Here is a 6850-nt window from a genome sequence, read left to right as displayed (position 1 = left end):
TTATTCCTTAAAAAATACCCAAAACCGTATCAAAATAATTTGGGTTCGACTATTTGAACCTAAACCAAACAAGATTGAAATGGGTTGGTTCAGTAGTTAAATGCAAATGAGTATGAATTCATTGATCTGAATTTGGTTGGAGAGGAAGAATTAATGGTTGGAAGAAAGCAGCCTAAATAATGGCAACAGTTTGGCAAAGCAAATAATGGTAAGACTGAATATCTGCTTCTGAATCTGCATCACTGTGTTTCACTGCACCAGTGCATGTAGAGAACACAACACAATAACAACTGAAAACAACCTCCTCCCGAGGGAAGAAGAAGTCCAACCACAAATGGAACAATATTTCTCAGTTGACTAACATAAGTAATATACAAAAGGGAAACAAAAACAAGCCTTCAATATCTTCTTTCATCCGTGGAGGCGGCGGAATTGAGTCTCTGAGGTGCTCGACTGCGTTTCTCCATCGGGCGTCTTGCGTTTTCGGCTATTCCCATACGGGAGCCTGTCACGTGAAGAATCTCAAAAACTAAAATGGAGCAAACAAACTACAAAAGGACAAGATTTATAACGAAAACTATAAAATACCCCAACTGTAGGGTGGTGTCTGAGGTTTCATCTGCAAGCCCACCATTGCATGCTGTTTCAGGACTTCTGGACGACTCTTCTTTCTTCACTGGGTCGCTTTGTTTATGGTACTCGATACAGAGTGGCGTTGGAGAACTGCTCAGCGGGTAAAACCCTCGAAGCTCTTCAACCTACTTTTCATGTGGATCCATTATTATCTTCAGATATGCAAAGAAAAAAAGGAATCTTTATACATAAACGAAAAGTGCGTTCACCTGTCTACGTAATGTCTCATTTTCCAGCACGGCTCGTTGTTCCTGCAAGTGGGAACAAATTAGTACGACGCTGCATTTATATGATTTTGAGTTACCTAGCCAAAATCAATGTTTTCATTTGAAAAATCAGTAAATTCCGAGCAAATTTTTTTACCTGCATTCGACACTGTGCCAGCTCTTGCAATAATAACTGCTCCTGTAAATATGTGAACTCCGAATATGTCAGAGAAAGTAATATGAAAATATGATCCAAAATTATTAAGTAGATAACCAGTTAGTGTTTGAATGATGAACCTTCCTATCCTTTATGCACATCAACCCTTCACTTAGCTGTCGTTCAAGTAGATGCAATTCTTGCGAGCTCATGCCCGTTAAGTCTTTACCCATGAGTCTCCTAAACAGCCAACCATCGGGAAGCTATAAAAGGGATTTCCAAAATGTTAATGAGAAAATATAGTAGAAGAAATCATACAGCTGCTTCACTTTAAGCTTTTCTATCTCCTCTTTTAGGACATCCGTCTCCTTGGGCTGTGTTGGCTTCTGAAGATAATAAGAACTCAAAACACAATTCCTTCCAAACTAAACGAAGAAAAGATCTATGCTTTTAGCATTGTAAATCAGCCAAATAACCAATCAACTAATTAACCAAGGAAAAACAGAAAGTTGCACTGAGGAATAGCATACCTCGGGCTCGAGTTCCGGGCAGGACTCTTTGTAGTATCCACACATTTCTTGTATCTTGATAGTATTTTTTTCATACTGTAAATATAAGCAAAACAATGAAATCGGAATACATGATCTTCTGCATCACTATGTATTCTATAAGCCTCAAAGTACATGAAGATACATCAAACAGAGTAAATAAAGTCTAACTTTTGCTGAGTTCAAGAAACAGTCAAAAAATATTCCACAAACAACCTTCACCAGACCAAAAAAGTAGCACAAGAGAAAATATCCTTTACCTGAATGCTACATTTAGATTTGCACAACAATATAAACGGCTAACCATTGCCTGACCTAGAATCAACGTTAACACACTTACTATCAGATGAACAAAATGCTATAAGGAATTGCAAGAAAATGAAAGAAAATTCAGGACTTCAGGCGCCAACTGCCAAGCAGCACATTCTAGTACCGAAAATTTGCATGTTTTTGTACAAATAACACCATTCCACAATCACCCCACATCAACTCGAAAAGAAATAAGGAAGGATACTCTCAATCTCCCAAGTTATAACTACTTCGCTTCAGTGACAAAGTCAAATATTTTACCTAAGCAAATTATTGGTATTTTTGTGAAAAGAATCTCGACTTTAACACGGCCAAGACACTGTAATACCTTTACTCAGAATCTCAGATCAAACAAATGATCATAGTTTTGCCTCAAAAGATGTCTCATCCTTTTTTTCTGTCGCATAGCATAAATAGAAGCACATTGGGTTTCATTAGGCAATAACATGAGACTGCTGACAGATAGTAGTACATAACATGTCCCAGATGAGGCATATCCTTAAGCAAGTCCGAAGTGGACAATACTTTACACACGCAACTGCTAAGAAAGTGTAGATGCCTTTAGAAATGTGGTTACACAATGATAAACAAGCATGAAGTAGATAACAAATAAATCAACTGCTTCTCGTTTTCCGGTGACGTGATCAAGTACTTGGAGAACTTTGGATAAAAAAGTGAAGTCAAATTATTCCAACTTTCATTAAAAATTCAATAAGATTACTTTGGTTTTTTCTCATGTCATCACACAATAATGGAAATAGAAAGTATTTAGTAACATTCCCCACTTCTCATCCCTATGTTGAAACTGCAAACAGTAAAGATCAGCAATGTAAATCTTCAACATTTAGACAATCAGTATTATATCTCTGGCAGATACCAGAGTGGCAGCACACCTCAATTTGACGTTTGTACTTCTCTTTTTATATATTAGTTCATAATCTAATACGAGAGCAGCAACAAAATACACCACCTCACCCCACCCCAAAATAAGTGTTTTCAAACTAAATTAACAATGAAATTAAGATAGAAAACAGAGCAGTGAAATATTCATATACATATTCAGAGAAATGCTTTTAAAGATGTGTTGCAACCTATTTATGCAATTCCATTGCCTTTACCTATTTCAACATCAAGATAGCTTCAACATCACTACAAATTATATGGTTTCAAGAAAACAATACCAAACCAAACAACGAAAAAGAACTCACATATTTGCAAAGTGCAAACAGGGTAAAAGGTCATTTGAAACTGCCAAGACTGCAATTTAAAAATGAGAACAATAACTGCCAAAACATTAATCAAACATAAATGAAGGCAAAACTCCAATCAATCACACCAAAAGGAAGAAACTAAATTAAATCTTGAATCGCCCAAAAACAAGCAAACATGCAAAGCCCCCACGCAACATTAATATAATCATCCCCAAATTCCCAAAAAAGAATCAATTTTTAACAACCAAAATAGCAAAAATCCCAAAATCAAACCCCCAAAATCCAATCTTTAAGACAAAAACATGGCATGCACACCTCGAATTAGCAAATTCAAAGAGTTTCCCAGTGTTGGAAAAAATAATAACAGCAACTTCAGCCTCACACAAAACAGCCAATTCATTAGCCTTCTTGAACAAGCCCGCCCGCCTCTTTGAGAAGGTGACTGATACGAGTATATCTTCGGAATATCTATCATATCTCTATTATTATATTATCATATCTTTTCCATATCGTTATTATTTTTTTCACCAAGTTAGGTTATTCATAGTCCTATTATAAATAGGACTATTGTCATTCTCATTATTGAGTCAATGAAATAATCGTTTATCGTCTTTCTTGTTTTCTTTATCGTTTTTCTGCAAACCCTAGTTGTCGACGGGATTTCGCCTCCCGGGACTTCTAATCTATCATCCGACATCACGTTAAGGAGATTATCCTTAACAGTGACCTGCCTGCTGTTGACATTCTCGATCTTTTTAATCTCAATCTTGCCCCGGCCCATTAAATATCCGAAAATGGGAAAGAGAAGAGGGAAAGGGTTTGGATGACAGAGAGAGGGGGGGGGGGGGGGTTGGAGACGGAAGGGGAAGGAAGAGAGGGGAGTATTTATAATCCCACAAATGGCACTGAAACGGCAAGCTTTTGCATGGTCTACTCTTGTATGCGGTGCATGACACTCTCTCTCATTTCTGTCTCTCTTGCCACATTAAGCTCTCACTTTGCTTTTATTGGCCATCTGCGCGGGTCCCACTTTCCACTTTTCAGGTTTTGGTATTCATATTTATGTTCAAGAATGGGTTTGTACAGTTGTATATACCCAGTGAAAATCGTTCAAATCTGCCTAGGTTTGGTAAAATATTTTTGACAAGGCTAGTAAGAGAAACCGCTGCCAAGTGGTGGATTCTATTTTCGTAAATTGCATTACTTTTTTTGGGGTTTGCCATTTTTACCAAATTAGTGATAAAATTTGAATTCTTGATACCTTATTTGTTTGCATTTTGAGGGTACCATATCTTTTCTTTATTATTCTTTGCACACGGCACTATTATAATAATATATTTATTTCGTAAAGCAATTGTTATAATATTTACTAGTGTTTTAAATTTCATTTTAGTATATAAATTAAATGTATAAATTATCATAATATAAATAATTTTGAAAGTACTCTTAAATTATAATAGAAGAAGTTCAACAAGTAGTATTTAGGATCGAAGCCACATAAAGACAGTGTGGAAAACTTTTAAGAAGAAACTAAAAAGCGACAAACATGAATATAAGATGAAGAAACAAGAAACAATAAAATAAGGCATCGTTTGGTAACTATGTCATGTTTCGACTAGACATGATACAATTTGTAATAGTTATCATAGTTTTGATTAGTTAATTAATCTTGATCGTGTGTTTGATAGTTTAAGATTATTATGAGTTATCCTATTTAAATGTTTGATACAACAAGTTACAAACAAAGATAAAATTATGATTGTCATTATCCTCATTAATTTAAATTAATGACTAAACTATCCTTGAAGAATAATTATTCTCTCCTTTATAAGAGCATCCACAACGGGAAGGACTTCCCCACGGACTAGCACTAGACTTTCCAAAAACACCTTCTGTCGACTTCCCACCCCACTGCCACATCACTAGGACATCCCACTACACAATAGTGGACAAGCACTAGGACATCCCGGCGGACAAGTACAATAATAAAAATTCACAAATTCGCAAATACACAATTACGAAATTAAAATTTCGATACGAATACGGGCGGAGAAAGTGCAATAATAATTTTATTAAATAAAAATATTAAAAAAATACAATGCAACGAAAAAATAACGATTTAAACAAAGTTTATTATGCCTTGAATCTTTATAGTTTGTCGCTAGTCTTTATAGTTTGCCGCTAGCCGAACGGGGAGCGAGTCGGGGGGTCAAGGGGGCGACGCCCCTTTGCCTGGGGGGCCGGGGAGGAGTGCTCCCGGCCGACGGTATGATATGTTTATGTTTTAGGCCTTCATTTTCGACAATCGTTGTGCATGATATGAAGTGCAAATGAAATGAAGTGCAACAAGCCAGATATATATAATTGACATTAAAAAATAAAAAGTCAAAAAATAAAATTAAAAAATTGAAAAATGCTCTTGTCCGTCGGGTGCCCGCAATAGCAGACGAGACGGTGGACGAGCTGACTGACGAGCGGCAAACCCGACGAACGAGGGTCGTCCGCGACTCGCTCGCCGGTCGCAATAGTGGACGAGCGCGACGGACGAGCAGCTCACCGGTCGCTCGTCCGTCGGCTCGTCCACTATTGTGGATGCTCTAAATTTCGATCATTCATTCTATTTATATTTATGTTTTATGTTTCAAACAAAATTTTACTCTTAAAATATTCAAAGTCCATTATTATTGAAAAAATGCAAATAATTTATTATATCTAGTAATAGCAAAAGATAACTTCTTTGTTCATTGTACATTTAAATATTTTAAAAATATCTTATAAAATTTACAAACAGAACACATTGTGATAAAATAATCCGTTTTATTTAACAAATACTTTTTCTAATATTTTTTCCAATATAGAAGCACTCGAAAGATGTTTTAAAGTATACAAAACTCTAAAAATTAATCATGAACAAAGAGAGTAATATAAAATTGAGATTCGTATCTCACTATTTTTTTCCATTCACCTTCTTTTATACTCTCTCCGTGCTATTCTAAGTGGATCATTGCATATTCCACACAAGAACTTAAGTGAAGAGAGAATAAAGTAAAAATGACGATGTTTCTATTTTTGGAAATGTGTCAATTAGACCGGAGCATCTAAAAAGGAAAACGAGTCACTCAGAATGGGACGAAGCGTGTATTTTTCTTAAAACCTAGGCCGAACTCAATTGAGAATCCAAATCACGGACGAATGAGTAATAAAATATTAATAAAATGACCTAATGAGACCGTATATATTTGCCTCTTTAGTAGTAATATATTTGGAATCCCAACACTCTCATCAGGTTAGTTTTTTGCAGAGGATGATCGTCTCATTTTAAACTAAATCTTCTGATTTTAAACCTTAGTTTTTATTTGCAGTAAATATAAAAATGGTGATGACGCGGACGAGAACGCTCTTGCTGGAAATCTATCAAAACACAAAGGAGCAGTAAGTTTATGATGCTACTTCTATTTTTTTTAATAGTTATGGAGTGTTAGTATAATGCTTGGTTTGTGCCAAGCAAGGTTCGCGGCTTGGAGTTCAATTTGCTTTCTCCCAACCTTCTGGCTTCTGAGGCCGAAGAAGGAGATATTTGTATATGGGATGTGAGACATATAGTGTGTCCAGTGAAAGAGTTTGTTGGACACACCAAAGGTACATACTTGGTTAAAAGTAGCAAAGATGTAGATATACTTAATTTGATTCACTTAATTGTTTTCTTGTGAATAAGGTGTGATTGCAATATCATGGTGTCCACTTGACAGCTCTTATTTGCTGACATGCGCCAAAGATAATGTTGGA

General features: G+C 35.9%; 1 pseudogene; it reads right to left on the bottom strand.

Moving 5' to 3' along the window:
• Positions 1-335: 335 nt before the first annotated feature.
• LOC121788857 lies at positions 336-3845 on the bottom strand (annotated as a pseudogene).
• Positions 3846-6850: the final 3005 nt, after the last annotated feature.

Source organism: Salvia splendens, unplaced genomic scaffold, assembly GCF_004379255.2.
Source record: "Salvia splendens isolate huo1 unplaced genomic scaffold, SspV2 ctg1165, whole genome shotgun sequence".
NCBI lineage: Eukaryota > Viridiplantae > Streptophyta > Magnoliopsida > Lamiales > Lamiaceae > Salvia > Salvia splendens.
This window is presented reverse-complemented; position numbering and strand designations above follow the sequence as displayed.